The following is a 24,487-nucleotide window of genomic DNA, read 5'->3' on the forward strand; positions in this document are numbered from 1 at the left end:
TCTTGAATTAATTTTTGTATAAGGAATAAGGAAAGGATCCAGTTTCAGCTTTCTACTTATGGCTAGCCAATTTTCCCAGCACCATTTATTAAATAGGGAATCCTTTCCCCATTTCTTGTTTTTCTCAGGTTTGTCAAAGATCAGATGGCTGTAGATGTGTGGTATTATTTCTGAGGACTCTGTTCTGTTCCATTGGTCTATATCTCTGTTTTGGTACCAGTACCATGCTGTTTTGGTTACTGTAGCCGTGTAGTATAGTTTGAAGTCAGGTAGCGTGATGCCTCCAGCTTTGTTCTTTTGACTTAGGATTGTCTTGGAGATGCGGGCTCTTTTTTGGTTCCATATGAACTTTAAAGCAGTTTTTTCCAATTCTGTGAAGAAACTCGTTGGTAGCTTGATGGGGATGGCATTAAATCTATAAATTACCTTGGGCAGTATGGCCATTTTCACGATATTGATTCTTCCTATCCATGAGCATGGTATGTTCTTCCATTTGTTTGTGTTCTCTTTTATTTCACTGAGCAGTGGTTTGTAGTTCTCCTTGAAGAGGTCCTTTACATCCCTTGTAAGTTGGATTCCTAGGTATTTTATTCTCTTTGAAGCAATTGTGAATGGAAGTTCATTCATGATTTGGCTCTCTGTTTGTCTGTTACTGGTGTATAAGAATGCTTGTGATTTTTGCACATTAATTTTGTATCCCAATGAATCCAGGAGTTGGTTTTTTGAAAAGATCAACAAAATTGACAGACCACTAGCAAGACTAATAAAGAAGAAAAGAGAGAAGAATCAAATCGACGCAATTAAAAATGATAAAGGGGATATCACCACCGACCCCACAGAAATACAAACTACCATCAGAGAATACTATAAACACCTCTACGCAAATAAACTGGAAAATCTAGAAGAAATGGATAATTTCCTGGACACTTACACTCTTCCAAGACTAAACCAGGAAGAAGTTGAATCCCTGAATAGACCAATAGCAGGCTCTGAAATTGAGGCAATAATTAATAGCCTACCAACCAAAAAAAGTCCAGGACCAGATGGATTCACAGCTGAATTCTACCAGAGGTACAAGGAGGAGTTGGTACCATTCCTTCTGAAACTATTCCAATCAATAGAAAAAGAGGGAATCCTCCCTAACTCATTTTATGAGGCCAACATCATCCTGATACCAAAGCCTGGCAGAGACACGACAAAAAAAGAGAATTTTAGACCAATATCCCTGATGAACATCGATGCAAAAATCCTCAATAAAATACTGGCAAACCGGATTCAGCAACACATCAAAAAGCTTATCCACCATGATCAAGTGGGCTTCATCCCTGGGATGCAAGGCTGGTTCAACATTCGCAAATCAATAAACATAATCCAGCATATAAACAGAACCAAAGACAAGAACCACATGATTATCTCAATAGATGCAGAAAAGGCCTTTGACAAAATTCAACAGCCCTTCATGCTAAAAACGCTCAATAAATTCGGTATTGATGGAACGTACCTCAAAATAATAAGAGCTATTTATGACAAACCCACAGCCAATATCATACTGAATGGGCAAAAACTGGAAAAATTCCCTTTGAAAACTGGCACAAGACAGGGATGCCCTCTCTCACCACTCCTATTCAACATAGTGTTGGAAGTTCTGGCTAGGGCAATTAGGCAAGAGAAAGAAATCAAGGGTATTCAGTTAGGGAAAGAAGAAGTCAAATTGTCCCTGTTTGCAGATGACATGATTGTATATTTAGAAAACCCCATTGTCTCAGCCCAAAATCTCCTTAAGCTGATAAGCAACTTCAGCAAAGTCTCAGGATACAAAATTAATGTGCAAAAATCACAAGCATTCCTAATCTATCTTTTGTTCCTATAGATTTGCACTTTCTGCACACATCTTGTTAAATGGAATCACACAGCCTTAGTAATTTGTATTGGCTTCATTCACTTAGCATCATGTTTTCAAGGTTTGTAGCATGTATCAGAAGTTCATTTTCTAATTACCAAATAATAATCAATTGTATGAACGCAATATACTTACATTTTCCATTGATAGGATGAAGTTGTTTCCTGAATAGCCCTTTGCACTATTATGAAACATGGGGCAATGGACATTTGTGCACAGATTTTCTTGTGGATTTAAGTTTTTAATTTTGTGTGTGAGGGGGCATATATCTAGGAGTGGAATTGCTGGGCCATACGGTAACTCCATGTTAAACATTGTGCAGAACTGCCAATCTGCACTCGAATTTGACTACTCATTTTGCATTCCCACCAGCAATGTATGAGGGTCCAGCACTCACTCCTTCCCGATCCCTGTTAATGAAGGCAAAAATGCCCAGAAAGTCACATCTTAACTAATATTGTGGCTCCCCTCATGATCACTGAAATTGACAATCTAGGCATGCTCTTCACCTCAATGCCTGAGTTTCCTCTTGATCCTTATGGGGAGGAGGAGGGCTGATATCAAGTGCAAGAGCTCATCTTGACTCCTATGAATGAGGGTGAGACTTTAGAGCAGCTCATTGTGACAGCAGATGCCTATCCTGCTTTCAAAGCCCACTAGTTGGGGTCAGGCAACACAGGTTTGGAATAAATAAACACTTCAAATATTTACTGTAACTTTGCAAAGATAGATACGTCTAATCCTGCTTTACAGAAGAATATGGGATTTAAGACGTTTTGAACAACTTGCCCAGTGTCACACTGATTGTAAGCACTGGTTAATTCTACAATTATTTGTACAATGCAAATCAGCACAAACATCACCTTGAAAGCAGGGTTGTAGTTTATAAGACCTGAATAGTCCTCAATAGCTTTACTTGTTTGTGTTTAGGAGTTATTCTAAGAATTATGGTTTTAATTGGTACAGGCAAGTGAAAAATGTGCAAAAGCATTCTACTAAGGTATTGCTAAGTGTTATTAAATAAGGATGACTTAAATAATGGAAATAAGATAAATTCATTACATTCTTAGTCACAGTGAGCAACCGCATTTCAAATGACTTCTTTTGGTAAGTGATTAATGCGGTTTTACGTAATGACATAATAAAGAGAATTATATGATTGATAGCAAAAATAAGTGTGAAAATGACTTTTAATTGTAATTCTTCTTTCTTCAAAAGGCTATAAATTAAATTACTGTGGAATCCTTATCTAATATTAATCTTTACTTTGAAGGTTGGGTAACAGCTGCTTGGGTAACAGGTGCACCAAAATCTCAGAAATCACCACTAAATAACTTATCCATGTAACCAAAATAATATTAATCTTTACTAATCTTTAAAACCGCAATGTTCTCCTCAATGTATAAAAAGAGTTCTAAATATGAAAAATGTTAACTCTAGGCCAGCCACGGTGGCTCATGCCTGTAATCCCAGCACTTTGGGAGGCTGAGGCAGGTGGATCAAGAGGTCAAGAGATCCAGAGCTTCCTGGCCAACATGGTGAAACCCCGTTTGTACTAAAAATGCAAAGATTAGCTGGGCCTGGTGTCGCATGCCTGTAGTCCCAGCTACTTGGGAGGCTGAGGCAGAAGAATCACTTGAACCCGGGAGGCAGAGGTTGCAGTGAGCCAAGATTGCACCACTGTACTCCAGCCTGGCCACAGAGCAAGACTCCGTCTCAAAAAAAAGAAAAAGAAAAATGTTAACTCTATATGCATTATGTTTCGTAAGTCTTGGAAACAAAAGTTGTTTGATATTCATTTAAAAGGAGCTACTCAAAACATTAGAAATAATTTAAATAGCTTAAAATAAGGTATTGAATATGTAAATAATGCATATTGATACAATATCATACAAAGCTGCTACACGTTATAATGTAGAATGATATTAAATGACAGGAAACTTGTCAACAACAAGTTACTAAGTGCAAAGTAGAAGCAGGTTACACAACGCCTGATTCTAAGTTTGAGAAAGGCAAACTGTGATAAATAAAAGCATCTTGATCTAAAATACATTTTAACAAAATGCACCAACATCTTACAGTAGTTCCCTTCGAATATTGAGATGAAGCCTGCTTAGTATTTTTTTCCTTTTTGTAACTCAGTAATTTCTGTTTTCAACGATAAAGTAGGTATTACTTTTGTAATCATAAAATAATTTTTAAAAGATCCGAGATCACAAATTTTGCCGTATGCTAGTCAGTAGTTTCTGTTTACTCTTCTCTTGTTACAACAATATTTTGCTTTGTACAGTTAATATGTAGAGGGCAATAACCATCTGTAAAATATCTTCTTCACCTGTATCAATGTTTAATGAGTAAAACAGAAAATTGGAATTGAGAAAATGTATTTTTTTATTTTACAAAAATACAGAGTGTAGTTTTTAAATGAATGATATATTTTGAGTTCGTGGTTATAATACAAAATGACTTATTTTTATCGACGATCTAGTTTGTAAAAAATTAATTGCACCAGTTTTATAGAGAGAGCAATACGCTTCTTTCTCTTTAAGAAAAATGAGCGGTGACATACTTTTGTGATCCAAGCCTGCCCCCTGGTGGCCAACCGGTCACCATGAGGCTGCAGACTGTGAGGCAGGCGGCGCCCTCTTTAAAACTGCTCAGAAGTAACCTCGAAATGAAAACGTGGCGTTACTGGAGGTGTATTTCCCTGTAATGCCCCAGGCATCTCCATTAGTGTCTCAGCATCATCACGTGCGGGAAAGATAGTATTAAAAAGTTATAAGATAAAAAAGTTATTTTCGTACTATCTTGACGTGCACACCGTGATGTTGAGACAGACACTGATGGAGAAGCATAAGAATGATATAATGGTCTCTGGGGACTCAGGGAACAAGAGTGGGAGGGGGGTGAGGGATAAAAGACTGCACATTGGGTACAGTGTACACTGCTTGGGTAACAGGTGCACCAAAATCTCAGAAAGCACCACTAAATAACATCCATGTAACCAAAAACCACCTTACCCCACAAAACCATGGAAATAAAAATAAAAATTAAAACATAATAGCGAGGTATAACAAGAATGTACAAACTGAAACGACAGGGTTAATTCTCAACACACTCGTCTGCTCCTTCTTAAAGGGAAAAAAATAACACAGATTTGGCCAATCTGAAGGAGGATCTCTAATAGGAAATAATCTGATGAAATTTATTCACCAGGTGCTAAGAAAATTGTATTTAAGCATCCATGTTAAAATCGAACGGGTCATGAACACTAAGTGAAATATATAAACTATCAGTCTATTTCTATTATTAATCTAGACTTTTTTGTCTCTAATTCTGAGAGAAATAATATTTAGAATGGGAATTCAAAGAGGAAGCATGAAGAGAGCTTTGAGAGTAAGAGCAGCTTTGCCAGAAAGCAGTGACACAGTCATCAGTCCCTTTCTTTGGGGAAAGTACAGTCACCAATGCTACCTGTTATTTTGTTAAAACACGACCGCACTTTTCTCCCTCTATAAAAGGCAGTACTGATCCTGGCATCATAATGAAGCCATAAGGCCATTTGGTAAAATGTGGTGCTTCCAGGGCCTCCATTTAGGTAGTTCAAAATTGCACTCAAAAATAACATCACCACCCTAAGGGGATGAAAGTAAGAATATCTGGTCCACATTGACATCACTGTCTGTCTTTTATAGTGGCTTTAAATGTATGTATGAATGTCAACATTCTTGATATAATTTTACCTTTTTCTTAGACATTGAAACCAGAGTCTTAAATTACATTACAAAGTTATTCAACCACTATTAGCATTCCTTTTTTAAAAATTGCCATAGGAAACTTGAGGTCAGGTGAGTCAGTTAACTTAACCATTAAGATTTGATTTGGGACCCTTAAAAGTCTTTAATGGAAGGCCTGTGTGTTCATAATATATCGAAAATTTGGAGCAGCAAGATCTGAAGTTAGAACATCAGAAAACCAGAATTAGAATCATGAGAAAACCTCCATGAAAATTTTCCTCCATTGTCTTGAGAATTTTAGTACTTGTCGTTGCTGAAATGCCACATTTTGGCAGGTCAAGGTGGGCGAATCACTTGAGCCCAGGAGTTTGAGACTAGCCTGGAGAGCATGGTGAAATCTTGTCTCTACAAAAAATAGAAAAAAAAAAAATTAGCCAGGTACAGTGGTGCACGTCTGTGGTCCCAACTACTCAGGAGGCTGAGGTTGGAGGATCACTTCAGCCTGGGAGGTCCAGGCTGCAGTGAGCTGAGATTGCACCATTGCACTCCAAGTCTGGGGCCACCAGAGTGAGACTTGTCTCAAAAAAAAAAAAAAATTAAAATGGCATATAACTACTGCTTATATCCAGGAGCCTTATTAGTGAGATCAACAAAATATATCTTATTTGTTACTACAGTTCACATACAGGATCTTTATAAACTACACATTACGCTAAAAATAGACCAAACCAACAGTTTATGTAAAATCAAGTGGTATGTAGGATATAAACGGATTTTGACATTGACAGCATTGAAAATAAGAAGCAATTCAATGACTGTTAGGATTAAAAGGAATATAAGCTTTCCAGCCCTCATTCTTTAATTTACTTTTAAGGAAATAGGCCGTCAAAATGTGGGCAATTTCCAGTCATGTAGACAGACACAGAGACAAAAATGAAATGAATATTCAGATGTAAACCCTCCTTCATCTGCACCCATTCCATTCTCATCTCCTTCCTCTATCTGTACACTGAACCTATCCTTTCTCTAGGTCGTACGTATCTTGATATTTTTTCCCCTCCTTTACCTTAGACAAGATTCTTTTCCATCAGCATTTGAATATATCCAAGTCTCTTTACCTAAAACAAAAATGAAATGGTCTCTCCGTCCAACACACACACACTCTCTTCCAGGCACTGCCCTACCTTCCTGACCTCTTTGCTGCCAAATATCTTGAAAAAAAAAGTCCCACATGCTAGCCTTGATGGTTTCACCTTCCACCTGCCTCATTATAATAAAATATGTATCGTTCCGCATGGCTTCTCCCTAGAGCTCACCAATGACTGGTGAGCTACTGAATCCGGAAGAAGGGTTCCGATTGTTCTCTCCCTTGACATATCATCAATATCCAACATTATTAGACTATTAGCTGTGCCCTTTTCAAAGCACTCATCCTTTTACTTACAGCCTCTCTGTCTTTTTCTGGGTTTGTCTTTGTTTTTTGCTTTTGTTTTGTTGGTTTGTTTGTTATTTGTCTTACTGGCTACTCATTTTCCATCTCATTCTCCTTCTAACATAGAACATTAACAGCTAGCATTTTTTCAAGGCTTGGCCCTGGGCTCCCTTTGCTTCTTATTCTAAGTTCTCTGGCTGGCAAGCTCAATTGTACACATGGCTTTTATTACAAACCACATATTAGTAATTTCCAAGTTCACATCCACCTCTCAGACCTCTCCTCCGAGCACCAGGCATGTTACTCAAACTGCTCAGCTGACATCTCCACTTTTAATAGCTATCTCTCACGTAAAATCCGTTAATAGATTCACATTGTTTTATGGTTAAGGAACAGAACCTTTCCATATGGCCTGCAAGGCCGTGCATAATTTGGCCCCCTAACCTCAGAGGACTCACTATGCCCTACGATTACTCCATGCCCCACTTCAATTAGCTTTCTTTTACCATGTTTCTTTCATTCAGAAGAACTTTGCTATCTGTTCCCATTTGCTAAAAACCTCTTTTCTTTATCTCCCATTCTCTTTTCTGCAAGGTAAATTCCTACTTTAGTTCTCATTCTCATGTCGTATTTTTAGGAAAGCTTTGTTAGACTCATCAGACAAAGTTACAAACTGTTGGGTAACTACTCTCCCTGGCACCTATTAGAGCTTCTTTACATGTTTATTTGATTGGTGTCTCCATTAGTCTGTAAGAACCATGAAGGCAGAGACTATTTTCTTCTTATACACCATTGTGACCAAACAGTAAACAGGAGGCCTCACACTCAAGAAACATTTATTGAATAAATTAAAATAGAGTTTCATCTTTCATTATTCAGATGTGAATATTTGACACAGATATGTAGGTCCTGGTAAAAAAAAAAAAAAAAAAAAAAAAAAAAAAAAAAAAGGCCTTGGTGATGGCTCAGATTCTCATGGACTCCAGGCCAACAAACTGTTAGTTATATCCTTAACTGATAGAAGTGCTTGGCTCATGGCATGAGTTCAATAACTTGCTAAATTATTAACAAGAGAAGGTAGTAATCACAGAGAAAATAGGCTATTTAATTTATCTTGTTCCATAAAAATGTTCCATAAAAGTTTAGGGATTATAAAAGATTCAACAAGTAAGTGTGGCTATTTCAGACAAGAAAGAAAAAAGTGTTGGCAAGGACATGGAGAAATCGGAACCCTTGTTCATTGGTGACGGGAATGGAAAATGATGCAACCACTGTAGGAAACAGTATGATGCTCTCTCAGTCAATTAAACAGAGAATTACCATATGATCCAGCAATTCTACTTCTAAGTATATGCCCCAAAGAATTGAAAACACACCATACACACACACACACACACACACACACACACACACACACACACACACACAGAAGGAGAGAGAGAGAGAGGGAGAGGGAGAGAGAGGGGGAGAGAGAGAGAGAGAGGAATATTATTCATCCTCGAAAAGGAATGGAAAGCCCCCCGTTTATACATTTATTTATTTCAGAGAGTATTGTAGATTCCTATTTCATTCAAGAGGGTGTAATTAAGATACCATGAATTTCCCCAGATTTGGCCAGTGGGAGCCCCTTCAAGCTGGGCTCTGTCTTCATAACACGTCCCCATCATTCTTTGAGTACTTCTTTTATCTCATGCCTTCTTGTACTTTTTCTTCATGCCTCGTTGTACATCTTCATGTCTCCTTGTACATCTTCATGCCTCCTTGTACATTTTTCTTCATGGCTTCATCTAGATTTTAAGCCCTGCATGCATTAGCTATTTGTCCTAATGCTCTCCCTTCTCTCTCCCCACCCCTGACTGACCCTGGTGTGTGTTGTTCTTCTCCCTGTGTCCATTATGTTCTCATTGTTCAGCTCCCACTTATGAGTGAGAACATGCAGTGTTTGGTTTTCCGTTTCTGTGTTAGTTTGCTGAGGACAATGGCTTCCAGCTTCATCCATGTCCCTGCAAAGGACATGATCTCATTCCTTTTTATGGCCGCATACTATTCCATAGTATATATGTGCCACATTTTCTTTATTCACTCTATCATTGATGGGCATTTTGTTTGGTTCCAAGTCTTATTGTAAACAGTGCTGGAATAAACTTATGTGTGCACGTGTCCTTATAGCAGAATGATTTACATTCTTTTGGGTATATACCTAGTAATGAGATTGCTGGGTCAAATGGTATTTCTGGCTATAGATTCTTAAGGAATCACTATACTGTCTTCCACAATGGTTGAACTGTTTCCATCAACAGTAGAAAAGTGTTCCTATTTCTCCACAGCCTCATTGGCATCTATTGTTTCTTGACTTTTAAAAATCACCATTCTGACTGGCATGGGATGGTATCTTGAGGTTTTGATTGGCATTTCTCTAATGATCAGTTATGTTGAGCTTTTAAAAATATGTTTGGTGGATACATAAATGTCTTCTTTTGAGAAGTTTCTGTTCATATCCTTTGCCCACTTTTTGATGGGGTTGTTTTTTGTTGTAAATTTATTTAAGTTCCTTGTAGTTTCTGAATATTAGACCTTTGTCAGATGGGTAGATTGCAAATTTTTTCTCCCATTCTGTAGGTTACATGTTAATTTTAAGAGTTTCTTTTGCTGTGAAGAAGCTCTTTGGTTAGATCCCATTTGTCAATTTTGGCTTTTGTTGCAATTGCTTTTGGCATTTTCGTCATGAAATTTTGGCCCTGCCTATGTCCTGAATGGTATTGCCTAGGATTTCTTCTAGGTTTTTTAGGGTTTGGGGTTTTACATTTAAGTCTTTAATCCATCTTGAGTTAATTTTTGTATAACATTTAAGGAAGGGGTCCAGTTTTCTGCATATGGCTAGCCAGTTTTCCCACCACCATGTATTAAATAGGGAATCCTTTCCTCATTGCTTGTTTTTGTCAGGTTCGTCAAAGATCAAATGGTTGTAGATGTGTGGTGTTATTTCTGAGGTCTCTGTTCTGTTCATTTGTTTGTTCTATATGTTTGTTTTGGTACCAGTACCATGCTGCTTTGGTTACTGTAGCCTTGTAGTATAAAGTCAGGTAGTGTGATGCAGTGGCTTGTAGTTCTCCTTGAAGAGGTCCTTCACATCCCTGTTAGCTATCTTTTTTTCTTAGCCTGGTTAAAGATATGTCAAGTTTGTTTAACATCTGAAAACACCCAACTTTTTGTTTCATTGATTCTTTGTATTTTTTTATTTTAATTTCATTTATTTTTGCTCTAATCTTTATTATTTCTATTTTTCTCTTAATTTTTTGTTTGGTTTGCTCTTGCTTTCCTAGTTCTTTTGGGTGCATTGTAGGATTCTTTATTTGAAGTTATTTTCCTTTTTTGATGTAGGCACTTATTGCTATAAACTTCCATCTGAGTGCTGCTTTTGCTGTATCCAATAGGTTTTGGTATGTTGTTTTTCCATATTCATTTGTTTCAAGATGTTTTTTTCAATTTCCTTCTTAATTTCTTTATTGACCCACTGGTCATGCAGGAGCACATTGTTTAATTTCCATGTATTTGTAGAGTTTTCAAAATACCTCCTGCTTTAATTTCTAGTTTTGTTCCATTGTCGTTAGAGAAGGTGCTTGATATTATTTCATTTTTTTGCATAAGACTTATTACGTGATCTTACATATAGTCTATCCTTGAGAATAATCCATGTGCTGAGGAAAAGAATGTGTATTCTGCAACTATTGGATGAAATGTTCTGTAAATATCTACTAGATCCATTTGGTCTACAGTGCAAATTCAGTTCTACGTTTCTTTGTTGATTTTCTGACTGGAAGATCTGTTCAATGCTGAAAGTAGGGTGTTAAAGTCTCCAGCTATTATTATATTGAGGTCTATCTTTCTCTTTCCCTTTAATAATATTTGCTTTCATATAATATCAGGAAGTTCCAGTGTTGGGTGCATATATATTTAAAATTGTTATATCTCCTTGATGAATTGACCTCTTTATCATTATGTAGTGAACTCGTTTGTTTCTTGTTATAGTTTTGGTCTTAAAATCTATTTGTCTGATATAAGTATAATGACTCCTCCCCTTTTTGGTTTCCATTGTCATGGAATATCTCTTTTCATCCCTGCATTTTCAGTCTATGTGTATCTTTATAAGTGAAATGTGTTTCTTGTAGGCATCAGATTTGTGGGGCTTGTTATTCATCCATTCAGCCAGTCTATGTCTTGATTGGAGTGTTTTGTCCATTTATATTCAATGTAATTATTGGTAAGTAAGGACTTACTCTTGCTGTTTTGTTATCTGTTTTCAGGTTGTTTTGTGGTTTCCTCTTCCTTCTTTCTTTCCTGCATATCTTTCTAGAGTGAAGGTGATATTTTCCGGTGATATTTGGTTCCTTGCTTTTCAATTTTTTAATATTCATTGTATGATTTTTTGATTTGAGGTTACCATGAGGCTTGCAAATATTATCTTATAACCCATTATTTTAACTTGATAACAACTTAACACTGTTTGCATAAACAGATAAACAAAAGGAAAACTAATAAAAATTCTACACCTTAATTTTGTCTCCAGACTTTTAAACATTTTCTGGTTTCTATTTATATCTTATCTTTCTATGTATGTCTGGAAAGGTTGTTGTACTTATTAGTTTTGATTGGCTCATCATTTGGTCTTTCTGCTTAGGATAAGAGTAGTTTACACACTATATTTACAGTGGTATAATAGTCTGTGTTTTTTTGTGTACTTACTATTATCAGTGAGTTTCGTACCTTCAAGTGATTTCTTACATCTCATTACCATTTTTTTTCTTTCTGATAAAAGTACTCTCTTCAGCATTTCTTGTAAGACAGGTATGGTGTTGATGAAATCCCTCAGCTTTTGTTTGTCTGGGAAAGTATTTCTCTTTAATGTTTTAAGGATATAGCCAAGTATTTTGAGGCAACTTAATGAAAAACAAAATAGTGAATAACATATAGAAGAATTTTACTTCCTGTTAAAGCCTCCTTAATACACTAAAGTCAAATTTAGACACTTGATGACTGACTTTCAGATTCCCATTTTGGCTCTCCATGTACCTCTGCTGTGAATAAGAAAATAACAACCCTATAATCCCCCAGTATTCTCCTTTCTCTCATTTGAATCCTTAAATCACCAAGAAAAAGAGTACCTTTAGATGGCTTCCTCTTCAGTGTAAAAGAGGTAAATTTGGGTGATGCTGTTTTTGAAATGGGGACATTGATTTCACAACTTAAGTGTCACATGCAGGGAACAGAGCATGGGTATTTATTTGTCCTTGTCCATACAGCCAGCAGTGCTGACAGTCCCCCCTCTTCTGGAGTAACTGGAGCCAACACCTAGGCGGATTCCTAGAGGGATGTAGTTGGCAATGACATTGTTCAGACACAGAATAGTGAAATGAATGTTACAGCAACAGAAGCATTTCAGGCCATGGTGACGTTACCTTCAAAGTTTGCCTGGAAATAGAAATTTCTCTATTATGCTTTAATAAACACTTTTGTATTCTATCTTTGATTTAGCTTACAAAACTAAAAAATGCTTGATCTGTTTAATATTTTACATTATACTGTTGATAGAATGATAAATAGGCTAAATTTTAACAAAATAGCAGATGTTCATTGTTGAGGTTATTTTACGTGCATGCTCTTAGTTTTCTTAATGAGCCCCTATGCCTCATGAGAGTAAATTAATCATTATTTATATTTTCTTTGGAAGGTCAGAGGCTTCAATGTGATTCATCCAGGGAAGAGCTTACTTTTCTTTTTCAAGTATAGTACAAATGAGGTGAAGTAAAGAGCAGGCTATTGAATTAAAAATATAATTGATGTTACTGTCTCTACATCTCAGTGATAAGGCAGACAGACATCAGCTTCAATGGATACGAATGTGTCACTATGTCAGTATTGGAGAAAATCTGCCTTCTATACCACCAGGTGAATGTTTGCCTGACTGTATGTTCACAGAAATGTAATACAGCTGAAAAAGGAAATTGAAAAAAATCCCAAAGTAAGGTTGACTCTGAAAGCTATAGATTTCCTAGAAAATACATGGTCACTGACTAGATCAATGGGGACAAGTTCCTTAGCTGTTTTCTGATAACATCTGTGGTGTGCAGGAGAGTTGAATATGCTGTGGCTTGCTGGGGATGGCAGTGAATTTGTATACCAGGGAATAAAAAGATGGTTGAGCAAGCTAGCAGGAACAGAAATGAGTAATATATGCAGTTGCCAATGATACCCAAAAAGTTCAGTTATTAAAAGTGATCTTAGTTTCCCTTAATTGTAAATGATGTTACAAAATAGTTTCGTGGGAACATGTAAAAGCTATGGGACTTGAGATGATATAATTTGTTTAAAAATGGGCTAGGCATGTGAGTCACAGTGTACTATTTGGGTGTGTCAAAATAATAGATTTTCTTTATTTCTAGATGTACATTTAATTTCTGACACGAGGCCGCTGCCTTCCTAGTATGAACTCCTTAAACTAACTCACTGTGAATCCTCCATGTGTGCTTTTCTGAAATTCTGCAATTAAACCAGAATTATTAGTCAGCATCTGCCTGGCTCACATCTCCATGTTACTCGGTCCTACTCCTCCTCTCAGTCCTGACCTAGCCCTCAAGGTTCATGGGTCTTTAGTCTACCAAAAGAAAGGACAAGTTACCCTAGGTGGTTGTCACCTATTGGTGGTGGAAAAGGAGGGGCCTATTTCTTGTTCTCCTTTGCTGTTTGGCAGTGACATTAACTGGAACTGGCATGTTGGTACACATTTTGTTCACTGGCAACTCTCCGGCATTGCCTTTGAGGTTCCGGTTCTTTGTAGAAGTTGCAATTGCATTATAAACAGCCTTCTATTCTTATTGATGTAAAACAGAAACTTTTTTTTCCTCATGAATGTGCTAGGTTAGCTGGGGCAACACAGCTACAAGAGGCTTGGTAAGTTCACGTCTACTACAGGGTGAGCAAGGCCCAGATGCTAACTGGAGTTTGCTCTTCTCATGGTGGTTGGCAGAAATCCAGGAGGAGAATAAGAAATGAATCGTGCCCCAGAAGTTCTTGCTGGCCTAGTCTCGCTTTTTCCCATATGTCAAGCTCCAAAACAATCACGTGTCTAAGACCAACTGAAATGGTACGGGGAATTACACATTACCACCTGGTGAAAGACGGCAAACATAGGGGTGAAGAAGTAGACACACAATACAATGTAAAGGTCATATTTAATCAACCTCTGTCTGCCAAGTCCACTTTCAAATCCAAATCTAATGACAAGAAGACTCAAACAGATGGTAGATCAAAAAATAGTATCCCAGCACTTTGGGAGGCCAAGGCAGGTGGATCATCTGAGGTCAGGAGTTCGAGACCAGCCTGGCCAACATGGTGAAACCCTGTCTCTGCTAAAAATAAATTTAAAAAAATAGCCAGGTATGGTGGCAGGCACCTGTAATCTCAGCTACTCAGAAGGCTGAGGCAGGAGAATCATTTGAACCTGGGAGTTGGAGGTTGCAGTGAGCTGAGGTCGTGCCATTGCACTCCAGCCTGGGCAACAGGAGTGAGACTCCATCTTTCTCTCTCTCTCTCTCTATACACACACACACACACACACACACATATCTGTCTCTCTCTCTATATATATATCTGCCTGAATTTATATATATATATCTTATATCTCTCTATATATATCTCTTTATATATATATACACACACACATATATATACATATACCTGTGTGTGTGTGTGTGTGTGTGTATATATATATTTTCTTACAGATAAGACTGATTGGGAAAATAAACATGATTCTGTAGACAAAACTGGACTTTCAAATACCCAACTCCTTGAATGTTACTTACCCACTGTATTATTTAGGGTTCTTCGGAGAGACAAAACTAATAGATATACAGATGACAGATAGATAGATAGATAGATAGATAGATAGATAGATAGGATAGATAGATGATAGATATGATAGATGATAGATATGATAGATGAGAAATAATCGATAGATATGATAGCTAGATATGATAAAGGATAGATAGATATGATAGATAGATAGATAGATAATAGATATGATAGATAGATAGACATGATATATAGATGACAGATAGATACGATAGGTAGATAGATAGATAGATGATAGATAGATATGATATATAGATGATAGATGTGATAGATATGATAGATAGATAGATAGATAGATAGATAGATAGATAGATAGATAGATAGATAGATGGATGAGAGGAAACTTGTTCTGTGAATTGGCTCATGTGATTAGGGAAGCTGAGAAGTCCCACAGTGGCCCATCTGTAAGTTGGAGAACCAGGAAAACCAATAGCACAGCTCAGTCCAAGTCCAAAGACCTCAGAACCAGGGACGCTGAAGATTCAACTTTTAGCATGAGCCTGAAGGCCTGAGAACTTGGTGCAGGGAAAGGTGCTGGTATACGGCCCTAAGTCCAAAGACTAGAAAATGTGGAATTTGGATGTTCAAGAGCAGCAGAATGTTGTTCTCAGTTGAATGATGTTCTTCAGCTACAGAAGAGAGACACAAAGTAAATTCACCTTTTGTCTGCTTTGTTGTTTTATCTCGGACTTCAGCCAATTGGATAGTGCCTGCTTACACTGAGGGTGGATCTTCCTTACTCGGTCCAGCAATTCAAACCAGTCGTTTCTTGAAACACCCTCACAGGCATCTCCAGAAATAATGTTTTATTAAATATTTGGGTATCCTTTAATTTATCAAGTTGATAACTGAAACTAACCATCACACATATCCAGAAATTCAGTCAGCAATTGTAACCCTTCTGTAATGAGGAAGAAAATACCAGATAAGCATCTCTAAAACAGAAGAAACCTTGAATAGAGTGACCCGTGCTCACAGACAATTTCTAACTCCCAATCTCACCACAAGACACTATTAGGATGCACTTTGCCCTTGGGAAAGAGAAGTGAGAGGTAGGAAGAAGTTATATGTATTCTTAGCAGAATTTTCTTCCCTGAGGAATATAGACATTTTCTTCCCACTTTAGAATTACGGATGAAAGATACTATGGTGTTCTAACCAACCACTCTTCTGATTCCTGTTGCAGTTTCCACGCTGTTTTCTGGTTGCAAGCATTTTCATCCTGCCTTGGAGAGCCTCTCAATTCCCCCTCAGCTTAATTTGTGTTCTTCCCGGGTCCTTCTACTCTCTCAATTTACCAACATAATCAAAGTGAAGATTCTCCACTACCAGTGAGCCATGTGAGGAGGGAGGGAGGATTGTTTACAACCATATATTTTCTGGTGTGGAACACACCTCTCAGGCCATTAATCCAAACAATTCCCAAAATGAGCATGAAATGAGCATAAGTAGTGGTAAGGCATCGACTTACTTTTCTTTTTTTTTGACAGAGTCTTGCTCTGTCACCCAGGCTGATCTTGGCTCACTGCAAACCCTGGCTCCTGGGTTCAAGCAGTTCTCCTTCCTCAGCCTCCTGAGTAGCTGGGACTACAGAAATGCACCACCATGCCCAGTTAGTTTTTGTATTTTTAGTGGAGACAGGGTTTCGTTATGTTGGCCAGGCTGGTCTCGAACTCCTGACCTCGTGGTCCGCCCTCCTCGGCCTCCCAAAGTGCTGGGATTACAGGCATGAACCACCGCAACCGGCCAGCATGAACTTACTTTGAATCTAACATCCCTCAGACAACAGAGCAGGCTTTTCCAAGAGTCTCGTTTGTTTGCCTCCCTCTATTCCTGCAGGTTTTATTCCAGGGTTGTGGAACAAAACTTGATTCCTATTTCTTTTCTTTTTCAATTCAGTCATCTCCCCCATGCTACTCTTCTCTCCTCTTACGTGTTTGTACCACTAGGCAACTCTGTATCACTCATACCCAGATTGGCATGTCTCCAATTTAGGATTTAATATCTGAAAGTTTCACATTTAGAGCAATATTTACAGTTTCTTTGTTGTGGCCCAAAGCGAAAAAGTAGAAATACAGTACAGAGAAGTAGATAAAAAATAATTTTCCAATAATAAAGCACTTACAATCCTACCACAAAGAAACCATATATACTTCACTCATTCATACATTTTTTCATTTGTCAAATGCTCCAAGACCTTCCTCTGTATTTAAAGTTGTCTTGTAAGGCTTGAATATTGCACTGTAATCACTACAGGAATGTGTGTCATCCTCATATAGTTACCATTTATTGAGACACTGATTTTTATAGATTTCCTTTGTTTTCAATTAAACATTTCACAATTATATTAAAAACGTTTTCAAGTGAAGAGTATCAGACTTTTCCTGACTTTTGGCTATTTTAAACTAGTAAGTTTAAGCTAAATTTCTTTTAAGATTACATAAAATCTTTATACATGGTACGTTCAAATAATTATAACATTAACAACAACAACAAAACACAAGACACACAAGTCTCATTGTTGTGCTCTTTGTCCAGTGAGCATTTAACATATATAAAATAATGTGGAACACTAATATGTTAATGCATTTTGTTCCTAGCAAATTTACCAAATAATTATATGTAGTCCTGAATCATCGTTGCTTCATTTTATAATTTTTTGAAAATTCAGCTTTCATTTGTGTTCCACAGCTGTTTCACATCCTAAGCATATCTCATATCCAGATTTTTTTTTTTTTTTTGCTAATTCATTAGATTTTACTTTTCACCAAAGAAAAATAATGGGGTTATTTTAGGATATATCCCCACTGATTTTGATACCAATTAATAACATATGAAATCTAATTTTGAAAGTATTTTCTCTGCTAACTTTTTTCTTTGATTTAAAATTACATTGTTTAAGAGCATTGAAAATTATATTGAACAAATACTTGTCATCAAGCTACATGTTTACTACATTTTGAATTATTTTCAATAACCATTTTCAGTCTAGGCTTTTCTTTTTTCAAATTATCCCTCATTACCCATCTCTCCAAGCTGTAGACATTGACACCCTGCCTGGCACTTGACAATTTCCAAATCTGGGAGTTGGAGTTTGTTTTCTGCTTCCCTCAGCAACTGGCTAGGATTAAGCCCACCCAGCTGATAGAGCATTCGCCAGGAAGACAACAAACAGTGCACTGCTCGTCAAACCACTTTGGAATTTATCATATTACTTTTAAAAACTTTAAATTTTTTATTTTATTTATTTATTTGTTTTTGAGATGGAGTCTCCCTGTGTTGCCCAGGCTGGAATGCAGTGGCATGATCTCGGCTCACTGCAACCTCTGCCTCCTGGGTTCAAACAATTCTCCTGCCTCAGCCTCACGAGTAGCTGGGACTACAGGCACACGCCACCACGCCTGGCTAATTTTTGTATTTTTAGTAGAAACAGGGTTTCACCATATTGGCCAGGCTAGTCTCAAACTCCTGACCTTGTGCTCCACCCACCTTGGCCTCCCAAAGTGCTGGGATTACAGGTGTGAGCCACCGCACCAGGCCAAAACTTTTTTACATGACTTAAGGTGGGCTCAGAAGATATCATGGTATATGCTGGCAATAGGGGCATGTGCAATTATAGAATGCCAATTATATTTTGGGATTGACTCTTCCTTTCAAAATTATACCATGAATGTTACTTTTCCTCTTTATAGGTGATACATGAAAGGCTCGAAAATATTTTAGAAGTTTTATGAGCTTATAGAGCTAGCAATAAACAGATTCCTTTCTTTCTTTCTTTTCTTCTTCTCCTTCTCCTTCTTCTTCTTCTTCTGACGGAGTCTCTCTTTGTCACCAGGTTTAAGTGCAGTGGCGCTGTCTCAGCTCACTGCAAACTCCACCTCCTGGGTTCAAGTGATTCTCCTGCCTCAGTCTCCTAAGTAGCTGGTACCACGGGCGTGCATCACCATGCCCAGCTAATCTTTGTATGCTTAGTAGAGACAGGGTTTCACCATGTTGACCAGGATGGTCTCAATCTCTTGACCTCATGATCTACTCACCTTGGCCTCCCAAAGTTCTGGGATTACAGTTGTGTGCCACCTTGCCCGGCCCAGTGAACAGATTTCTTATTCAAACTCTAAGTTTCTGATTAAGTCAGAGTCCCTGAAATATACCAAGTCGTTCCTTCCTCAACCTGTAGCATTTAAATACTGATGTCCTGGCCGGGCATCTGAGCATGGTGGCTCATGCCTGTAATCCCAGCACTTTGGGAGGCCAAGGTGGGTGGATCACGAGGTCAGGAGATCAAGATCATCCTGGCTAACACGGTGAAACCCCATCTCTACTAAAAATACAAAAAAAAAATTTAAAACAAAAAATTAGCTGGGCTTGGTGGTAGGTGCCTGTAGTCCCAGCTACTCAGAAGGCTGAGGCAGGAGAATGGTGTGAACCCGGGAGGCGGAGCTTGCAGTGAACTGAGATCATGCCACTGCACTCCAGCCTGGGCGACAGTGTGAGACTCCGTCTCAAAAATAAATAAATAAATAAATAAATAAATAAATAAATAAATATTCATGTCCTTACATCAGCCAAGGGTAGCAATATTGGTAACTTTTAATTAAAATAGAAAAACATTTTATATTTTGAGGCAAAGGATGAGCCCAGTAGTAGAGCTACCAAACCTAATCAGAAACATATCTCGTGTTCTTTCACAAAACATGCTTTAAAAGCCTTGACCCACACCATTTTATTCCCCTGCAGAAACGATGCATTTGTAACTGATATGGTTTGGATATTTTGTCCCTGTCAGGCCTCTGAGCCCAAGCCAAGCCATCGCATCCCCTGTGACTTGCACGTATAAGCCCAGATGGCCTGAAGTAACTGAAGAATCACAAAAGAAGTGCAAATGCCCTGCCCCGCCTTAACTGATGACATTCCACCACAAAAGAAGTTAAAATGGCCGGTCCTTGCCTTAAGCGATGACATTATCTTGTGAAATTCCTTTTCCTGGCTCATCCTGGCTCAAAAAGCTCCCCCACTGAGCACCCTGTGACTCCCACTCCTGCCCACCAGAGAAAAACCCCCGTTTGACTGTAATTTTCCTTTACCTACCCAAATTCTATAAAACGGCCCCACGCTTATCTCCTTTCGCTGACTCTCTTTTCAGACTCAGCTCACCTGCACCCAGGTGAAATAAACAGCCATGTTGCTCACACAAAGCCTGTTTGGTGGTCTCTTCACATGGACGCGCATGACAGTCCCCCAACTCCAAATCTTTTGTTGAAAGGTGACCTCTCATGTTGAAGGTGGAGCCTGGTAGGAGGTGTTTGTATCATGGGGATGGATCCCTCATGGATGGCTTGGTGGTGTCCTCACAGCAGTGAGTGAGTTCTCTCTCTGTGAGTTCATTTGAGACATGGTTGTTTAATAGAGACTGGTAGCTCCACCTCTTTCCTCTTGCCCACTCTCTTGCCATATGATACACCTGCTTCCCCTTTGCCTTCCATCATGATTGCAAGCTCACCAGAAGCAGATGCTGGCACTATGCTTAATGTACAGCCTGCAGAATCATGAGCCAATTAAACCTCTTTTTTTAATGAATTAATTACCAAGTCTCAGGTATTACTTTAGAGCAATGCAAATAAACGAACACAGAAAATTGGTACTGAAGAGTGAGACATTGCTATAAAGATTCCTGAAGGTGCAGAAACAGCTTTAAAACTGGGTGACATGCAGAGGTTGGAATATTGGAGGGCTCAGAGGAAAGCAGGAAGATGAGAGAAAGTTTAGAACTTCTCAGAGACTGAATGATAGTGACGAAAATGTTAGTAGAAATACGGACAGTAAAGGCCAGGCTCAAAAGGTTTCAGATGAAAATGAAGAAGTCATTGGGAACTGGAGTAAAGATCACCCATGTTATGCCCTAGCAAAGAAGTTGGCTGCATTGTGTCCATGGCTTAGGGGTTTGTAGGAAGGTAAACTTAAGAGTGATGACCTAGGGTAAAAGGTGGAAAAGTTTATAAACAGCAAATCATTCAAGGTGTGCTGTAGCTGCTTCTAACAGCCTATGATCAAATACAGGAGCAAGGAAATACCTTAAAATTGGAACTTGTAATTAAAAGGGAAGCAGAGCATTAATAGCTTGGAAAATCTGCAGCCTGGCTTGGCCATATGGTAGAAAGGGGGAAAACATTTTCAGGAGAGGAATACAAGAAGGGCATGGAGCAACCACTCGCTAGAGAGGTTTGTGTGACTAAATGGGAGTCAATTGCTAATAGTCAAGACAATAGGAAAAAGGCCTCAAAGGCATTTCAGAAGTCTCTGGGTCAGCCTCCTCCCATCACAGGCCCGAAGGCCTAGCAGGACAGAATGGTTTCCTGGGCCAGGGCCAGGGACTTGCTAACCTTCACAACTTTGGAACATGGTTCTCTGTGTCCCTGCTGCTTCAGCTCCTGCCTGACTCAAAAGGCTGAGCCAATGCCCTAGAGGGTGCAAACCATAAGCCTTGGTGGCTTCCATGTGCTGTTAAGTCTGCAGGCACAACAGAATGCAAGAATGAAGGAGGCTTGGAAGGTTCCACCTAGCATTCAGAGGATGTATTGAAAAGCCTGGGTGCCAAGACAGAAACTTGCCACAGAGGCAACACCCCTGTAGAAAGTCTGTACTAGGGAAATCCCAAGGATAAAGGTGGAACTAGAGCCCATGCAAAGTCTCTACCAAGGCACTGCCTGGAACAATGGGATGGGGGCTGCTGTCGCATAGACCTAAGAATAATAGAGCCACTGGAAACTTTCATTTGTGCCTAGAGAAGCCACAGGCACTGGACTCCAACCTGTGAGAGCAACTACAGGTGCTTCACCCTGCAAAGCCACAGGGGTGAAAATGCCTAACGCCTTGGGAGTCCACCCCTTGCAACAATGCACCCAGGATGGGGGACACAGAGTTAAGGAAGATAATTTTGGAGCTTTAAAGATTTAATGACTGCTCTGCTGGGTTTCAGAAATGTGTGGGGCCTGTTCCCTTTTCTTTTGGCTGACTTCTCCCTTTTGGCGTGACAATGCTTACTCAATTCCTGCACCACCATTGCATCTCAGAGGTAAATACTTAATTTCTTTTTTTATTTTTTATTTTACAGCCTCATCGGTGAAAGAAACTTGCCTTGAGTCCCGAATGAGACTTTGAATTTTGGACTTTTGAGTGATGCTGGAATGAGTTGAGGCTTCTACTATTGGGAAGGGATGATTGTATTTTACAATGTGAGATGAACATGCAATTTGGGGTCCCAGAGGTGGAATCATATGGCTGGTATATTTTGTCCTCTCTAAATCTCATGTTGAAATGTAACCTCCAAAGTTAGTGGTGGGGCCTGTGGAAGGTGTTTGGGTCATGGGGACAAATCCCTCATGAATGGTTTGGTGCCATCCTTGAAGTAATATGTAAGCTCTCATTTTGAGTTCAAGTGAGATCTGCTTGTATAAAAGAGCCTGGCTCCTTCTCCTCTCTCTTCCTCTCTCTCATCATGTGATATACCTGCTCCTCATTTGCCTTCCATCAGTTGTAAGCTTCCTGAGGCCCTCATTTGCCTTCCATCAGTTGTAAGCTTCCTGAGGCCCTCACCAGAAGCAGATATTGGCACTATGTTTCACATACAACCTGCAGAATCATGAGCCAATTAAAACTCTTTTCTTTATAAATTACCCAGTCTCAGGCATTCCTTTATAGGGATGAAAACAGACTGACATAGTTACTAAAAACCTCTATGAATAAAGACTTTGTCCATATTTTCACTATGTATCCCAGATTTTCTAGAAGATATTTCTGAACATCATTGCAAAAGCAACCACGTAATAGTAGTTCTGATTCCAGAAATTGTAGAGTAACTTGTATCAGACTATCCATTAGACAGATAATAAATAAACTAAACTGAATTCCAGCTTTGGCAGCAGAGTTAAAACCCATCTCCAATATATAAGTAAGTAGATAAATAAAAAAAATAACAAATAAGCTTTGAACAAATAGAGTTAAAAAAAGTTTGAAGATACTGGAGACTAGACAAAAATGAGCGAATCCTGGATGGAGTTTGGCCCTTGAAAAGGAGAATGGCAAGGATGAGACCTCATTTGTACATCTTTTCCCTCTTAGGGGGAAAAAAGACAAAAAGTATTGGAAACAGTAAATGGGAGAATATATAAAATTTTAAAAAGGAACAAAGATATAAATAATTGCTAATGTCACAGTAAAAAAATGAAAATAATAAGAAAATGAATCTTATCTTTAAATTCCTTAACACAAAAACAAAAATTTTAAATCAGCATGCTACATCGACTCAAAATAACTTACTTGGTTAAATAAATATATATTTTAGGTAAATGAAAGCTGAAAAGATATATTTCTCAAGTTCTGTACTATAAGAAGTGCTAAAAGAAGTTCTTCAGAATAAAGTGAAATGACTGTAGATAGAGACAGAGATTCACAGGAAGGAATAAAGATGACCAGAAATAAGAGCTCTAGGTTACATGAAGGAACTGTATTTTTTCTTTTAATTTCTTTAAAAGAAAATTGGCAATTTAATGCAAAAAATATAAGGTTGCATTATAAAATTTATAAGTGGATTTAAAATGTATGGTACCAATAATGTTACTGAATTCATATGGGTCTGCAGCAACCTTATTTTTTTCCTCTTCAGGAAAAACAAATTGACCGAAGAGGCAGGAGATACCAGAGCAATTTTTAGAGCAAGAGTGAAAGTTTACTACAAGTCTTTAGAACAGGAATGTAAGGAAGTAAAGTACACTTGGAAGAGGGACAAGTGGGTGACGTGAGAGATAAGGTGCACAGTTTGACCTTTGGACTTAGCATACTTCCAGGATCTTGCATCCCTTCTCTCCTGATTCTTCCCTTGGGGTGGCCTGTCACATGCAGTGAACTGCCAGCACTTGGGAGGGGAGCATGCACAGCGTGTTTACTGGATCTGTACACTTGCTCAGTTGAGGTGTTCTCCCCTTACCAGCCGAATGTCCATTGGTGGTAATATACCAGTTAAACTCTACCATTTTACCTCTTAGTGCACATGCTCAAGCCCACTCACTCAACTCCTGAGATCTTACTGGGAAGCTGCTTATCACCAGTTTCAGGTGTTTCTGTTTCTTGGGAGACTGCCTTTACCTGGCACTGGATGTGACCATTGTTATTTAGAGAGATGATTTATTAACCACCTGAGCATCATCTGATGGATGTCTAACATTCCTAGAGAGGGAGTGCTCTCCTACCCTGCTTGTGTGTGACTAGCTACCTACTGTAACAATTTTCCCCTCAACAGTCCAAGACCACAATTCTTTGGAGAAAAATGGATGAAGGTCAGGTTTCTGTAACTGCTTCCTTCTCACAGAGGGGCAAGGGTGGTTCTGTGGGTCTTGGCCTCTTGCTAGTTGTCAGGGAAGGGTTTGCTTTGTGGGATGGTGAAAGCAGTATCCAGCCAGGTCCAAGGGAGACATGGGCAGGATTTCACCTCTGTCATGTCTCACTGATGGGCAG

The 24,487-nt window shown here is 38.6% G+C and overlaps 1 protein-coding gene across 1 annotated transcript in view; it reads right to left on the reverse strand.

Moving 5' to 3' along the window:
- Positions 1-4,263: 4,263 nt before the first annotated feature.
- LOC105472791 (uncharacterized) overlaps positions 4,264-24,487 on the reverse strand; it is a 611,252-nt gene continuing 591,028 nt past the window's right edge. The window contains exon 6 of the transcript XR_011622749.1: positions 4,264-6,042. The gene's annotated coding sequence lies outside the window, so the exon portion shown is untranslated. The remainder of the gene's footprint in view (positions 6,043-24,487) is intronic.

Source organism: Macaca nemestrina, chromosome 4 (genome assembly GCF_043159975.1).
Source record: "Macaca nemestrina isolate mMacNem1 chromosome 4, mMacNem.hap1, whole genome shotgun sequence".
NCBI classification, from domain to species: Eukaryota; Metazoa; Chordata; class Mammalia; order Primates; family Cercopithecidae; genus Macaca; species Macaca nemestrina.